The 18,168-nt window shown below is 40.4% G+C and overlaps 1 long non-coding RNA gene and 1 other non-coding gene across 2 annotated transcripts in view; both read right to left on the reverse strand.

The window, feature by feature from the left end:
* Window positions 1-16,981, reverse strand: part of LOC115840332 (uncharacterized) — a 43,102-nt gene extending 26,121 nt beyond the window's left edge. Inside the window, exon 1 of the long non-coding RNA XR_011376958.1 lies at window positions 16,905-16,981. This is a non-coding gene — a long non-coding RNA (uncharacterized lncRNA). The remainder of the gene's footprint in view (window positions 1-16,904) is intronic.
* Window positions 9,529-9,658, reverse strand: LOC115840336 (small nucleolar RNA SNORA11). The gene has a single exon (XR_004034435.1). It is a non-coding gene; the product is annotated as a small nucleolar RNA SNORA11 (small nucleolar RNA).
* Window positions 16,982-18,168: the final 1,187 nt, after the last annotated feature.

An 18,168-nucleotide genomic window follows, 5' to 3' on the forward strand; every position in this document is an offset into this window, starting at 1 on the left:
ATAACTGTTCGTGTCTCATATTTTTCTTTTTCCTTTTTCTTAGTAACTCTTCCTACAAAAACAGGCCAGGAGCCAGATTTGGTGTGGGAGCCATATTTTTGCCTGAGAGCCATATTTTGCCCACCTCTGACTTAAAGCAAAAAGTACAACATCGCATTGTTGAGTTTATAACATTTATAGATGTAACAAAGATGATAACAATAGCAAAAATGATCAACCTTTCCAATTTGCCCAGGACTGAGGGAGTTGCCCAGACACAGAACTTTCAGTGCTAAAACTAGGAAATAAAACTTATCAGGAGATAAGCTGATCCCTCTAATTATAGCACAAAGGCTAGGAGAAGTAAAGGGAACTAGATGGTTGCAAAATTCCTATATTTTTCCTGAACTAATCCAATATTGCCTCTAGACTGTGATAAGTTAGAGCTGCATAACGTAATTCCTAGAGCAATCTCACACACACACACACACACACACACACACACACACAAGCAAACAAATAAAGGTAAAAGGCCAATAGAGAAATTAAAACATAGTACCAATAACATGTAATTACGACAAAAGAGGGAGAAAAAGAGAAACAGAAGAATAAAAAGCTGATGAGACAGAAAACAAACAGCAAAAAACAAAATTAAATCCAAACATATAAGTTACATCATATGTGAATGGATTAATTCTCCAATCAAAGGGCAGACATTGTCAGATGGATAACAAAGCAAAACCAACACTAAGCTGTTTACTTTAAATACAAAGAAATACACTTTAAATACAAAGACACTAACAGGTTAAAGGGAAAAAGTAAGAAAAAAGATACACCACTGTAAGATAATAGAAAAAATATATTGGTCTACTCCACCCTGCCTTACCAGTTCCTGGCAGGGAGTTTCTAAAACCCTCGTAATTTCCTATGTGATAAGAACATTAGGAACATGTTTTGTTCTAATATTTGGTCATTGATCCCAGTTCCTAATACAGAGTTCCTAAATCCCTTGGAATTTCCTGGGTGATAGCAGTGTCTTTTGTTCTAATGAGGTGAAAGACCAAGCCATGATTAGAAATTTGGAATTAGAAATTTGGAATTTTCAGCCCAACCCCCAATTCTCCAGATGGAGTCAATGATCCATCATGTCTATGTGATGAAGCCTCCATAAAAATCCCAAAAGTACGGGGTTCAGAGATCTTCCAGTTTGGTCAACATATCTAAGTACTGGGAGAGTGATACATCCTAACTCTATGGAGATAAAAGTTCCTGTGCTCAGGCCCCTCCTACACCTTGCCCTATGTATCTCTTCATCTGGCTGTTCTTCTGTATCCTTTATCATATCCTTTATTACACAGTGTTTCCCTGAGTTTTGTGAGCTGGTCTAGGAAATAATCTAATCCAAGGGGGTGGAGGTCATAGGAACCTCTGATTTGTAGCCAAGTCGGACAGAAGTCGTGGATAACCTGGGGACCTAATACTTGCAACTCCAGGTAGATAGTGTCAGAACTGAGTTAAACTGTAGGACATCCAGCTGGTGTCACAGAGAATTGCTTAGTATAGGAAAACCCCCTACACATCTGCTGTCAGAAGTGTTGTGAGTGTGGTAGTAACAGGAGAGTAAAGGAGAGGAAGAAGTGAGTTTTTTCTACTCAACCATGCGAACAACAAGTATAAGAAGGTTAAACTGACTGCAATAAAATCAGACAAAGCAAATTTCAAGGTAAGCAGCATTTACTGGAGACAAAGAGAGACATTTAATAACAGAAAGGTCAAAACATTAGGAAGATACAAAATTATAAATGTATAAGTGCTTAATGGTAGAGCTTCAAAATATATGAAACAAACATGGGGAGAACTAAAAAGAGAAGCAGTCAAATCCACAATCATAACTGGATATTTCTAGCACACTTCTCTCAGTAATTTATAGAACTAGACAAAAAAAATTTAGCAAAGATATCTGCATAACAATATCAACCACCTTAACAAAATAGAAATTTATAGAATATTACACCCAACAGCAGAAAGAATGTATACTCCTTTTAAGTACACAAGGAACACTCAAAAAGGTGGACTATATAATGGGCCATAAAACAATTCTTACAGATTTTAAAAGACTGAAATCTTCAAGAGATGTCATATGACCACAAAAGAATTAAACTGAAAATCAATAAAAATAAGATATCTAGAAAACCCCAAATAACTGGAATTTACTCTTTAAAAACAACAACAACAACAAAAACCCCACAGGTCAAAGAAGAAATCAAAAGGGATATTAGAAAATATTATAAGCTAAATGATAATGAAAACCCAACATATCGAAACTTGTGGGATGTGGTTAGCCAGTGTCCAGAGATAAATTTGTAACTTTAAAAGCTTATATTAGAAAAGAAAGGTCTAAAATTAATATTCTTCATGAAGCTGGAAAAATAAGAGTAAATTAAAATCAAGTAGAAGGAAGGAAATAATAAAAGAGGAAATCAATGAAAAAGAAAACAGGCCATAGAGAAAAATCAAAATATTAGCAAATGGAATCCAACAATATATAAAAAACTTATCATATACCACAACCAAGAGGGATTTATCTCAGGTATGAAGGCTGGTTCAACACTCAAAAATCAAATAATGTAATCTATCACATCAACAGACTACAGAAAAATCACACAATCATATCAATATAGGCATACCTCTGAGATAGTGCAGATTTAGTTCTAGATTACTACAATAAAGTGACTATAACAATAAAGTGAGTTAAATGAATTTTTTGGTTTCCCAGTGTGTATAAAAGTAATGCTTACACTATACTGTAGTTTAGTAAGTGTGTAATACCATTATGTCTACAAAAACAATGTATACACCTTAATTAAAAAATAATGCTGTTGGAAAAATGGCACTGATAGACTTGCTCAACACAGGGCTGCTGCAAACCTTCACTGTGTAAAAAATGCAGTACCTGCAAAGTATTGTACAATAAAGTGCAATAAAACAAGGTATGTCTTTAGATGCAGAAAAAACATTTAACAAAAATCCAACTCCCATTCATGATAAATGCTTTCTGTAAACAAGGAATAGAGGGGAACTTCCTCAACTTTATAGTAGATATCTACAAAAAACCTACAGGTAATATAATACTTAATGGTGGGAACCAAGAAGCATTCTCACTAAGATCAGGAACAAGACAAGGATGTCCCCTCTCACCACTCCTTTTCAACATCATACTGGAAGTCCCAGCTAATGCAATAAGACAAGAAAAGGAAATAAAGGGCATACTGATTACGAAGGAATAAATAAAATTGTCTTTTTTGCAGATGACATGATTGTCTATGTAGAAATCCAAATGAATCAACCAAAAATCTCTTGAAATAAGCTACTGTAACAAGATTACAGGACACAAGGTTAATGCAAAAAAGCCAACTGCCTTCCTATATCCCAGGAATAAACAAATGGAATTTGAAATTAAAAGCACAATACCATTTATAATTAGCATGGCAAAAAAATGCAATTCATTAAGTATAAACCTAATAAAATATGTACAGTAAGTCCCCTACGTACGAACCTTCAAGTTGCAAACTTTCAAAGACGTGAACGTGCATTCACATGTCCAATCATGTAAGTTAGTTCAACTGTCTGGCATACATTGTCACATGCGTGCATCCTCTACAAGTGGTTGTGCTTTTGTGTACTTTACAGTCCTGTATAGAGTACAGGAGTACAGGATCTTTATTTCAAGCCCAGGATGTCCAGAAGCAAGTGTAAAAGCAGCAGTGATGTAGCTGGTACTGCTAAGAAGCGCCGAGCAATAATGATGGAAACAAAAGTGAAAATAATTGAGAATGGAGCGAGGCAGTAAGATGGTAAACGTTGCTCATTCTTATAACATGAATTGTTCAACCATCAATGATTCTAAAGAACAAGGACAAGATCATGGAACATGTGAAGTCTGCTGTGCCAGTGATGTCAACAGTAATATTGAAGAAGCACGGAAAAGTGATAGAGGAGATGCAGAAATTTCTCAGTGTGTGGATGCAGGATCTGCATCAGTGTCAAGTCCCACTCAGCTTAATGTTGGTTCAAGAGAAAGCTAAAAGGCTTTATGAAGACTTGAAGAAAAAACACAGTGAAGAATCAGAGGGCACATCTTTTTTAGTTTTTTTTTTTTTGCGGTACGCAGGCCTCTCACTGTTGTGGCCTCTCCCGTTGCGGGGCACAGGCTCGGGACGCGCAGGCTCAGTGGCCATGGCTCACGGGCCCAGCCGCTCCGCGGCATGTGGGATCTTCCCGGGCCGGGGCACGAACCCGTGTACCCTGCATCGGCAGGCGGACTCTCAACCACTGCGAGAGGGCACATCTTTTAATGTCAGCCATGACTGGTTTCATCAGTTCAAGGCTAGAACCAACCTTCACTGCACATAAAAGTAAGTGGTGAGGCAGCGAGTGCAGATACAGTAGCTGCCCAGGAACTTCCTGAAATGCTTTGAGAAATTATGGATGAAGGCGCATATTTACCCGAGGAGCTTTTTAACGTGGATGAGACAGGACTGTACTGGAAGAGGATGCCAGAACAAAGTTACATCAGTAAGAAGGAAAAGTTGATGCCAGGCTATAAAGCAACAAAGGATACACTAATTCTGTTGTTTGGTGGCAATGCTTCTGGTGATATGAAGCTGAAGCCTCTCTTAGTTTATCATTCAGAGAACCCAAGAGCCCTTAAAAACATAGCCAAGGGCTCTCTTCCTGTTGTGTGATAAGAGTATCCCCAAAGCCTGGGTTACACAGGCCATTTTCCACGACTGGTTTTTCCACCACTTTATCCAGGAGGTAGTGAAATGTTGCTTGGAGAAGGACATCCCATTCAACATTCTTTTGCTGCTTGACAATGCTCCTGGCCAACCCCCATTCATGGACAACTTTTATCCTAACGTCGAAGTAGTGCATCTGCCACTAAATACTATGTCGCTCACCCAACCTATGGACCAGGGAGTTATAGCAACTTTCAAGCAATATTATTTAGGTCACACTTTTTGTCAGGCGGTAAAGGCGAGTGACATGAATCAGGAACAACCTTGCAACAATTTTGGAAGGACTATAACATCTACAAGGCCATAAAAAACATTAACTTTGCTTGGCATGAGGTTACGGTTATCATCATGAATGAGGTTTGGAAGAATCTTTGCCCACAGTTTGTTCACGATTTTCGTGGGTTTGAAAAGGTGGATGAGAGTCCAAAGAGGTCGAAGCTGGAGCGAGATCTGCAAGACGACGACTTCATTGAACTCCTTGCTGAGCAACACAAGGAGCTTCCTAATGAAGACCTGATGGAATTGGAGGCCGAGACAAAGGATGAAGAAGACAAGAGGAAGAAGAAGTAACTGAAGAACCAAAGAGATTCACAATGCAGGAAACGGCAAGGGGATTTTATTTGAGGAGGCACTGTTAGTTTTTGAGGCACAGGACCCAAATGTAGAATGGTACACAAAGGTTGCAGCAGCCGTTCAGAATGCTATCCAGTGCTATCGTGTCATCTATGACGAGGAAAAAAGAGCTACTACCCAGACATCACCGGATCGTTTCTTCAAGAAGGTACATAGAATTGAATCCAGCAAAGAACCAGAACCTGTGCCATCACCGTCAGGCATGAGTGAACTTGCAGCTTGTCCTCCAACTGCTTGTCCTCCTACTGCTTATGATCCTTCAGCTCTACCATCTCCTCCCTCCTCTCCCTCCTCCAGCCAGTAACTCTTCTCGCCTGTTCACTCAATACAAGCCCCTGTATGCCAGCTGTTGTACTGCACTACTGTACTTTTCAAGGTACTGTACTGTAAGATTTTAAATGTTTTATTTTTTGTGTTTGTTTTTTATGTATTATTGTGTGAAAAGTATTATCAACCTATTACAGTACAATACTATATAGCTGACTGCGTTAGTTGGGTACCTAGGCTAACTCTGTTGGACTTAACGAACAAATGAGACTTTCGAACGCACTCTCGGAACAGAACGCACTCTTGGAATGGAACTCGTTCATAGGTAGGGGACTTACTGTACAAGATCCATATTAGGAAAACTACAAAACTATAATGAACAAAATCAAAGAACTAAAATATATGGATATTCCATGTTCACGGATAAAGAGACTCAATATTGTCAAGATGTCAGTTCTTCCCAATTGATCTAAAGAGTCAATGAAATCCCAATCAAAAGCCCGTCACGTTACTTTGTGGATATCGACAAACAGATTCTAAACTTTACATGTAGAGACAAAAGACCCAGAATAGCCAACCAAACATGTAAGGAGAAGAACAAAGTTGGAGGCTTACTATAAAGCTACAGTAACTAAGATAGTGTGATACTGGTGAAAGAACAGATAAATCAATGGAACAGAAATAAAGGGCCTAGAAATAGACACACATAAATCAGTCAACTGAACTTTGACAAAGGAGCAAAGGCAATACAATGGATCAAAGATGGTCTTTTCAACAAATGGTGTTAGAACAACTAGACACCCACATGAAAACAACAACAACAAATGGAATCTAGACACAGATCTTACATCCTTCACAAAAATTAACTCAAAATGGATCACAGACCTAAATGTAAAACACAAAACTATAAACTAAAAGATAACATAAGAGAAAATCTAGATGACTTTGGGTTTGGTGATTACTTTTTACATATGATACCAAAGGCACGATCATGAAAGAAAGAACTGATAAGCTGGGTTTCATTAAAATTAAAATTTTCTGCTCTACAAAATATACTTTCAAGAAAATGAAAAGACCAAGCCAGACTGGGAGAAAAGATTTGCAAGAGACATATCTGACAAAGGACTGCTGTCCAAAATATACAAAAAACTCTTACAACTCAACAATAAGAAAAATAACACAATTTTTTTTTAAAGGGCCAAAGACCTTAAAAGACATGTCACCAAGAGCATTTAAGCATATGAAAAGATGCTCCACATCATATGTCAGGGAAATGCTAACTAAAACAATGAGATTCCAGTACACACTTATTAGAATGGCCAAAATCTGGAACACTGACAACACCAAAGTCTGACAAGGATGTGAAGCAACAGGAACTCTCATTGCTGGTGGGAATGCAAAATGCCACAGACACTTTGGAAGACAGTTTGGCAGTTTCTTATATAACTAAACATACTGTTATCTTACAATCCAGCAATCTTGCTCCTTGATATTTACCTGAAAGAGTTGAAAACTTATATCCACACAAAAACCTGCACACAATGTTTACAACAGCTTAATTCATAATTGCCAAAACTTGGAAGAAATCAAGATGTCCCTCTGTAGGTAAATGGATAAATAAACTGTGGAACTTCCAGAAAATGGAATATTATTCAGTGTTTTTTTTAAAAAAAAAAAAAAAAAAAAGGCTATCCAGCCCTGAAAAGACATGGAGGAAGCTTAAATGTGTATTACTAAGTGAAAGAAGCCAATCTGAAAAGGTCACACACTGCATGATTCCAACTATACGACATTCTGGAAAAGGCAAAACTATGGAAATGGTAAAAAGATCAGTGGTTCCCAGGGGGGAGGGGGAGGGAGGGATGAACAGGCAAAGCACAGAGGATTTTTAGGGCAGTGAAAATACTCAGTGATACTGTAATGGTGGATATGTGTTTTGTCCACACATGGAATGTACAACACCAAGAGTGAAGCATAATGTAAACTATGGACTTCAGATGACAATGATGTGTCAATGTAGGGCTATCAATTTTAACAAATTAACCAGTCTGGTGGAGGATGTTGATATGGGGGAGGCTATGCATGTGTGGGGGCAGAGGGTATATGGGAAATCTCTGTACCCTCTTCTCAATTTTGTTGTGAACCTAAAACTGCTGTAAATAAATAAACAAAGACTTATTGTGTGATCATTTCACAATATATACAAACATCAATTCATTATATTGTACACCTGAAACTAATATAATGCTATAACTAATACATAAAACTAATATAACATTATATCAATTATACCTTAATTTTTAAAATATTTTATTGAAGTATAGTTGATTTACAATGTTATGTTAATTTGTGCAGTATAGAAAAGTGATTCAGTTATACATATATATATTCTTTCTCATATTCTCTTCCATTATGGTTTATCACAGGATATTGAATATAGTTCCCTGTGCTACAGAAGGACCTTGTTGTTTATCCATTGTATACATACCAGTTTGCATCTGCTAATCCCAAACTCCCAATCCTTCCCTCCCCCAGCCCCCCTACCCCTTGGCAACTAAAAGTTTGTTCTCTATGTCTGTAAGTCTGTTTTTCTTTCGTAGATATGTATATTTGTGTTGTATTTTAGATTCCACATATAAGTGATGTCATATGGTATTTGTATTTCTCTTCTGACTTACTTCACTTAGTAAGATAATCTCTGGGTCCATCCATGTTGCTGCAGATGGCATTATTTTATTCTTTTTTAGAATGAGTAATATTCCATGGTATATATATATACCACATCTTCTTTAGCCATTCATCTGTCGATGGATACTTGGGTTGCTTCCATGTCTTGGCTATTGTAAATAGTGCTGCTATAAACGTAGGGGTGCATGTATCTTTTCAACTTATAGTTTTGTCTAGGTATATGCCCAGAAATGGGCTTGCTGGATCATATGGTAACTCTATTTTTAGTTTTTGAGGAACCTCCACACTGTTTTCCGTAGTGGCTGCACCAATTTACATTCCCAGCAACAGTTTAAGAGGGTTTCCTTTTCTTCACACCCTCTCCAGCATTTATTATTTGTATTATTTTTTTGAGATTAATTTGTGCTTTTATTTGCCAGTATAACTTAACTATGGTGGCCTGCAAACTTTTTTGATCTAAAAAAAAATTTTACATCACAATCCAACAAACACACACCATATAATATGTATACATATATAAAAGTGAAACAAAAGTTTTGCCAAAAACTTCTACCCTGAGTGTTAATTCTTTTGAGACTTTTTTTCTTAAGCAGTTTTAGGTTTACAACAAAATTGACAGGAAGGTACAGAAATTCCCCCAAATATCCTCTCCCCTCACACGCATAGCCATTATCAACAGAGTGGCACCCTTTTTTTTTTTAACACCAAGGATGAACTGCATTGACAGATAATCACCAAAGTCCACAGTTCACCTTAGGGTTCACTTTATGAAGTGAATAGTGTTGCACATTCTATGGGTTTGGACAAAAGTATGATGACATATAGCCAGCATTATAATGTCATTCAAAGCATTTTCACTGCTCGTAAAAACTTCTGTACTCTGTGTATTCATCTCCCTCTCCCCGCAAACTCCTGGCAACCACTGATCTTTTTATTGTTTCCATAGTTTTGCCTTTTCCAGAATGGCATACAGAATCTATTTTTCTTTTTCTTTTCTTTCCTTGAAAAGAGAGGTTCAAAGCCTTTATGTCTATAAGACCACTCATGGCCCACCCATGTGTGGACCAGATAGGCTCTAGGTGGCAAACTCCCCCACTAAATACTGTAGCTTTCCTTCCAGTATCGAGCCCTGCCCAGCAGCCACATGGAGGTGCAGGGGGACACGTGTTGGGTATTTGTTCACAGGAAGGCCACAAGTTTTGTGCCTCTTGTCACAATTAACCCAGATTCCTCTTGGGTTTGTTGTAAACAGAGAAGCCATTTCTTCAGGCCCTGTGCTCTGAGCACACCCCAGGTAGACTTTTTAATGATGGCCATTCGGACCAGTGTGAGGTGGTACACTTCATTATAGTTTTGATTTGCATTTCTCTAATAATTAGCAATGATGAGCATCTTTTCATGTGCCTATTGGCCATCTGTATGTCTTCTTTGGAGAAATGTCTATTTAGGTCTCCTACCCATTTTTCAACTGTGTTTTTTGTTGTTGCTGTTATTGAGTTGTATGAGCTGTTTGTATATTTTGGAAATTGAGCCCTTGTCGGTCACATTATTTGCAAATATTTTCTCCTTAGTCATATATTAAATTTATAATAATGTATTTAATATATAATTATGCATATAATATATAATTATACCTTAATTTTAAAAACTGATGTATAGTTGATGTGCAATATTATATGCTACAGGTGTATAATACAGTGATACAAAATTTTTAAAGGTTATACTCCATTTATAGTTATTATAAAATATTGGCTATATTCCCTGTGTTGTACAATATATCCTTGTAGCTTATTTATACATGATAGTTTGTACTTCTTAATCCCCTACCCCTATATCACCCATCCCCCCCTTCTTTCTCCCCACTGGTAACCACTCATTTAATTACACCTCAATTGTTTAAAAGTCTTTAAAATTAATCTTGGACAAAGAAGACAAGAATATACAATGTAGAAAAGACAGTCTCTTCTGCAAGTAGTGTTGGGAAAGCTGGACAGCTGCATGTAAATCAATGAAGTTAGAACACTCCCTCGCACCAAACACAAAAATAAACTCAAAATGGCTTAAAGACTTACATATAAGACATGACACCATAAAACTCCTAGAAGAGAACATAGGCAAAACATTCTCTGACATAAATCATAGCAACACTTTCTTAGATCAGTCTCCCAAGGCAATAGAAATAAAAGCAAAATAAACAAATGGGACCTAATCAAACTTATAAGCTTTTGCACAGAAAACCGTAAACAAAATGAAAAGATGACCTATAGAATGGGAGAAAATATTTGCAAATGATGTGACTGATAAGGGCTTAATTTCCAAAATATATAAACAGCTCCTACAGCTCCATATCAAAAAAAAACAAACAACCCAATCAATAAATGGGCAGAAGACCTAACTAGACACTTCTCCAAAGAAGATATACAGATGGCCAATAGGCACCTGAAAAGATGCTCAGCATCACTAATTATTAGAGAAATGCAAATCAAAAGTACGAGATATCACCTCACACTGGTCAGTATAGCCATCATTAAAAAGTCTAGAAATAATAAATGCTGGAGGGCTTCCCTGGTGGTGCAGAGGTTAAGAATCCTCCTGCCAATGCAGGGGATGTGGGTTCGGGCCCTGGTCGAGGAAAATCCCACATACCACAGAGCGACTAAGCCCATGCGCCACAGCTACTGAGCCTGTGCTCTAGAGCCCGCAAGCCACAACTACTGAAGCCCACGCACCAGAACTACTGAAGCCCATACACCTAGAGCCTGTGCTCCACAACAAAAGAAGCCACCACAATGAGAAGCCCGCACACTGCAACAAGGAGTAGCCCCTGCTCGCTGCAACTAGAGAAAGCCCGCGCGTAGCAATGAAGACCCAACGCAGCCATAAATAAATAAATATATAAAAATAAATTTATTTAAAAATAAATAAATAAATAAAAATAAATGCTGGAGAGGGTGTGGAGAAAAGAGACCCCTCTTACACTGTTGATGGGAATGCAAATTGGTGCAGCCACTATAGAAAATAGTGTGGAGGTTCCTCAAAAACTAAAATAGAGTTACGATATGATCCAGCAATCCCACTTACAGGCATATACCTAGACAAAACTATTATTTGAAAAGATACATGCACTCCTATGTTTATAGCAGCACTATTTACAATAGCCAAGACATGGAAGCAACCTAAGTATCCATCAACAGATGAATGGATAAAAAGGATGTGATATATATACACACACACATATACATACACACACACCCTGGAATATTACTCATTCTAAAAAGGAATGAAATAATGCCATTTGCAGCAACATGGATGGACCTAGAGATTATCATACTAAGTGAAGTCAGTCAGACAGAGAAAGACAAATACTATATGATATCACTTATATATGGAATCTTTAAAAATGATACAAAATGAACTTATTTACAAAACAGAAACAAACTCACAGACATAGAAAACAAACTTATGGTTACCAAAAGGGGAAGGGGGGATAAATTAGGAGTTTGGAATTAACAGATACACATTACCATATATAAAACAGATAAACAACAAGGACCTACTGTATAACACAGGGAACTATATTCAATATCTTTTAATAACATATAATGGAAAAAATCTGAAAAAGGATATATATACGTATATGAATCACTTTGCTGTACCCCTGAAACTAACACAACATTGTAAATCAGCTATACTTCAGCTTTTTTTTAAAAGTCTTTAAAAGAAGCCTATGTATCCATGAGAAAAGAAAAACTAAACAAAACAGTGTTTTGTTTAGTTGGCATAACAGACATATAGATCAATGGAGCAGAATTGAGAGTCCAGAAATACACCCATCAATCTATTGTCAACTGACATTCAACAATGGTGCCAAGACCACTCGAGGAAAAATAGTCTCTTCAACTAAAGGAGCTGCAACAGTGGGATATCCACATACAAAAGAATGAAGCTGAACCCTTACCTCACATCATATACAAAAATTAACTCAAAATGAATCAAGGAATATATATAACAACTAAAAGTATACAACTCTTAGATGAGAAAATGGGTAAATCATTATAACCTTGGGTCTGGCAATAGTTTCTTAGTTATGACACCAAAAACACAAGCAACAAAAGAAAAAAATAGACATACTGGACTACATCAAAATGAAAAACTTTTGTGCAACAAAGGGCACTATCAATGGGTTTTTGCAAATATTTGCAAATCATATATCTGATAAGGGTTTAGTACCCAGGATATACAAAACCTCTTAGAACTCAAACAATAAAAACAACGCAATTAACAACTCAAAAATAGGCAACGAGGGACTTCCTTGATGGTCCAGTGGTTAAGAATCCGCCTTCCGGTGCAGGGGACGCAGGTTTGATGGTTGGTCAGGGAACTAAGATCCCACATGCTTCGGGGCAACTAAGCCCACCAGCACAACTACAGAGCCCACGTGCTCTGGAGCCCGCGGGCCACAATTAGAGAGAAGACTGTACCATAACGAAGAGCCCACGTGCAGCAACGAAGATCCAATGCAGACAATAAATAAATAAAATATTTTTTTTTAAAAGGGCAACGAACCTGAATACATATTTCTCCAAGGAATATATATAAATGACAAAGAAGCACATGAAAAGATGTTTAATGCCTTTAATTATTAGGGAAATGCAAATCAAAACCACAATGATATCCCACTTCACATGCTCTAGGATGACTATTCTAATCCCCCCCCCAACAGGAGGAAGGGCTATTTGTCTCTTTTATTCACTATTTTACTTCCTGAACTAGAACAGTCTCTGACACAGCATGTGCTTAATAAATATTTGTTGAATTAATTAATAACAAGCTCTAGGAAATTACATTCCAGAGGACCCTCCAGAACTAGGAAGATATCATCGTGTCCATTTTTCTCCTCCATCCTCCCAGCATGCTCTCCACTGAGAAACTGACAGGCTTGGTCATGGTTATAAAGAGCCAACAATGCAGCTTAAAGCTTTTCAAACATGAGAATTTTCTTTTCTTTTTTTTTTTTGGTGTCAAACTATACTAATTCTTTTAAAAACAAAAAATAACAAGTGTGGGTGAGGATATGGGAAAATTAGAACCTTCATACAATGTTGGTGGGAATGTAAAATGCAACAACTCCTGTGGACAACAGTTTGACAATTCCTCAATAAGTTAAACACAGAATTACAGTATGACCATGCAGCTCCACTCATGGGAATATAATAAATGAAGACGGATATTAAAACAAAAACTTGTGGGAGTTCCCTGGTGGTCTACTGGTTAGGAGTCAGCACTTTCACTGCCATGGCCTGGGTTCAATCCCTGGTTGGGGAACTGAGATCCCGCGAGCCACGCGGTATGGCCAATAAACAAAAATTGAGTAGTAAATAGAATATATTAAACACACACACACAAAAGAAAAACTTGTACATGAATATTCATAGCAGTACTATTCACAATAACCAGAAGGTGGAAAACACCAAAATGTCCATCAACTAAGGAATGGACTAACAAAATGTGATACATCCACACAATGGAATGTCATTTGGGCATAAAAAGGAACGAAATACTGATATATGATACAACATGGATAAGCTAAACAAAAGAAGTCAGATATCAAAGGACACATATTGCATGACTAGTCCATTGAAACAGAAAGCAAATTAGTAGTTACTAGGGGCTAGAGGGAGGGTGAATCAGGGAGTGACTGCTTAATGAAGACAGGTTCTCTTTTTGGAATGATGAAAATGTTCTGGAACTAGATAGTGGTGATGGCTGTACCACATTGTGAATGTATTAATCCCACTTAAGTGTATATATATATATATATATATATATATATATATATATACCTTAAAATGGTTTACATGGTGAATTTTATGTTTTTACCACAATAAAAAAAAATTGTATTCCTATATATAATTAATGAACACTGATAAAATGAAAATTTTAAAACAACTCCAATTACAGTAGCATCCAAAATATTAAATTCATAGAGATAAATTTAACAAAATATGTACAAAACCTGTACACTGAAAACAATGCTGAGAGAAAGTAGAGACAGTAAATTTCTCTTGCTGAGAGAGGGCAAGTAAAAGGAAAGGTAATTATTTTGAAAAGAAATACACATTAAGGTCTGCATTTTGACATAAAAGATGTCTTACAAATGGTTTTAATTGAGGGAGCTTTAAATGAACTCCTTTTTCTGGTTAAGAATAATCAAATATTATACATATAGGAGTCAGTAAAAAAATTTTTTTCATTGGATTATGTATGACACATTAATAAAGGGTTAACAAAACTCCATCATGAGAAAAAATACCTTTGGTCAATCTTCTATCACTCTGACCCTGTCAACTTGATAAAGATGGAATGGCAGCAGTGTTACTGTTACCAAAACGCAAGTCCACGTGCCCGACGCACAGAGGCCAAACTACCGAAACATTGGAGTTTGGAACAGAGAAAGGTTTATTGCAGGGCCATGCAAGGAGATGGGTGGCTCATGCCTTAAAAACCCCAAACTCCCTGAAAGCTTTCAGCAAAGCCCTCTTACAGGAAAGGTGAGGGAGGGGTACTGTTAGTTGTTGCAAACTTCTTGGTGTCAGATCCTTTGTCTGAGGTCAGGTCATGGTCAGGAAACGATGTTCCTGTAAATCTCTACCAAACAAATGTTACTCTCTATTCTGACAAGAAAAGGGAAGGTCCCAAGGCACGACTCTCACCCTCCGAGGTCCAGGCCTAGCTAAGAAAAGGGGGTGTCTCCAGGGGCACTGGTTACCCTGCCCCAGAGCATTCGTCCAGCACCCAGTGTGGGTCTTCCCACCAGTGCCCAGGCCTGGCTGAAAAGGCAGATCTCAGTTGATGGCTCCCTCAGGACCTGATCCCCAGACTCTGCCCAGCTGTCATCGCTTAAGGAGCCAGGCGCTCAGGACCCAAATGGCCCTCAGGCTCCTCAAGCCACCCAAACAGCGGGGGCCAGGTCCCGAAAACTGCGTCACATGCAGACTGCTGCCATTAGGTCGCAGAGGCAGGTATGGGGGAGAGGTTCACCGCCCCCTCAAGGCCTGCGCCCGGCCAGTGGGCGGTCTTGGCAAGGGCTCTGGAGCCCTGCAGGACACAGCCCCCAGCCTGTTTTCTGGGCCCCCCAACTCAGTCACTGGCTCGAGGCTGGGTGAGCTGGGGGGCCTGGTGAGAGGCTGGGATCTGCCTCTTACCTCACTCTCCGCCTGACGACCACGGCACTGCTGACTGTTGGCTGAATGGGCCAACAAGGAGCTCATTGACAGTTGCTCGTTTGGGGGAGGGGCCCACTGCGACGCAGACCAATGGCTGAGTGGGGCCCACTGTAGCACCGACCAATGGCTGAGCAGGACCTCTAACGCTGCTCTAACCATACAGCATTAATGGTCTCCCGGTAACGTTGCCAGGTAACGGGGTGGGGGGAGTAACAGCGGGTAGCAAGGGCGGAGTGCTAAGAGCTCTGCACTGCCGGCTCTATTACATTACTAGGCAATATTGCCTAGGGTAAAAATGACCCTTTGTTGGCATCTGGACTGGAAGGCACCTGGTGAGAAGCCACAGCTTTGGGCTCCCTAAGTACAGTATAATCCTGCCATTCTCTGCAAAACCTTGGAAGCGTAGCTCATGGGCTAAGAAACATGAAATTTCTAAGCCATGGTGGCTCTTGCAACCACATGCATAGTTTTTTTTCTTTACACCTGGGCTGTCATTTGATGCTGTTCTGATGCTGTGCTGATCACATGCATTGTTTACTGTCATAGCTGAGTTCCCATTTTTTAAAAAATATTTATTTTATTTATTTTTCTTTTTTTTTTTTGGCTGCGTTGGGTCTTAGTTGCAGCACATGGGATCTTTGTTGAGGCATGCAGGATCTTTCCATTATGGCGCGCAGTCTCCTCGTGTTTCTCTCTAGTTGCGGCACGCGGGCTTCTCTCTAATTGTGACATGCGGGCTCTCTCGTTGAGGCGCCAGAGCTCAACAGTTGTGGCATGCAGGCTTAGTTGCCCCGCGGCATGAGGGATCTTAGTTCCCCGACCAGGGATCGAACCCTCGTCCCCTGCATGGGAAGGCGGATTCTTTACCACTGGACCAACAGGGAAGTCCCCATAGCTGAACCCTTTTAAGTTTGAATGTCTATCTGAACCCCAGGCCACTAGTGGTCATAAAGCCATTGCATGACCTAGTGAATTTAGTTTAGAAAGCAGATATTAAAAGTTCAAGAAACCACATAAAGTAAGAAAGGTAAATTCATCTTTTAAAAAGTAAGAATATACAGCATATGAAGAGGAGAGCACCTAGAAAAACAGGACTTTAACGGAGACAGTATTTAAAAGTGTTCTACTAAAAATTAGACCAAATTAATGACTATTGGGGTTATGAAAATTATTAAAAAGCATAAAGATCACCAATTTACTTAAGTCTAAGAGGAAAACATCATTACACTGCAGGCCTTTCTGTCACATTCGCCCGCCCGCGCGCACCCGCCCCACCGGCCCGTGTGCCCGGTGCCCGGCCCAAGGCGCCCACCTGTTGGTCGCACTCGGGGCATGATTTGGTGGCCATCTTCACTTTCTTGGCTCGAGTTGCAGACATGCGCGGCGGCGGCGGCGGCGGCGGCGGCGGCGGCGGCGGCGGCGGCGGCGGCGGCGGCGGCGGCGGCGGCGGCGGCGGCGGCGGCGGCGGCGGCGGCGGCGGCGGCGGCGGCGGCGGCGGCGGCCTGGCTCCGCCCCTCGTACTTCAGCAGCCCAGCCTCCGCCCGTCGGTCCCTGCTGGCCAGAGTGAGGCTCTGAAGAGCGCGCGCGCGCGCGTGCGCGAGCTCGCGCGGAGCCTGCGTGCTGAGGGGGCGGGGCGCGGCGTGCGCGGGCTCCGAGGGACCGCGGAACACGCCCCCCCCGCCCCCACGCTGCTCCGGTCCTCTAGGGCGTACCGATTCTCACGAGAGGAGACCGACTGGATCGTCCGGCGGGACGATGGACACGCCCTCTCTGGGCCAGACGAACGGCGTGGAGGCGTGGTTTGGCCGGGACTCGGCAGTAACGAGCGTCAGGCTCGACCAACGAATGCACAGACAGGGCGGGTCGTGGTGCTGAGCCCGCCCCCTCCCCCGGAGGAAGGAGAACGTGAGTGAAAAAGGCGGTGGGAGGTAAAGCGCTTGGCACAGATCCTGCCGTTTGATAAACTTCAGTAAATGTTAGCGAGTCTAGTCATTGAGGAATTGTAGTAGGGATTTTAAATATTAACGCCCTGGACCCAACGTTGGAGATTGAAAATTCATTTATTTAATAAATAGTAGCCTAAGGCCCACTATCAGGCAAATTAGAATAGAATGCAATGCCTGCCCTCAAGGAGCACAGACTAGCTGTTTAGACCAGTGCTACTTACTGTCCATGATGAAAGACTAGGGTTTTTTTAAATTCATCATTTACTTTTAAGATAAAATATATTACTCCGGGACTTCCCTGGGCGCAGTGGTTAAGAATCCGCCTGCCTGGGGCTTCCCTGGTGGCGCAGTGGTTGAGAGTCCGCCTGCCGATGCGGGGAACACGGGTTCGTGCCCCGGTCCGGGAGGATCCCACATGCCGCGGAGCGGCTGGGCCCTTGAGCCATGGCCGCTGAGCCTGCGCGTCCGGAGCCTGTGCTCCACAACGGGAGAGGCCACAGCGGTGAGAGGCCCGCGTACCGAAAAAAAAAAAAAAAAGAATCCGCCTGCCAATGCAGGAGACACAGGTTCGATCCCTGGTCCAAGAAGATCCCACATGCCACGGAGCAACTAAGCCCCTGCGCCACAACT

This window comes from Globicephala melas, chromosome 19 (genome assembly GCF_963455315.2).
Source record: "Globicephala melas chromosome 19, mGloMel1.2, whole genome shotgun sequence".
NCBI classification, from domain to species: domain Eukaryota; kingdom Metazoa; phylum Chordata; class Mammalia; order Artiodactyla; family Delphinidae; genus Globicephala; species Globicephala melas.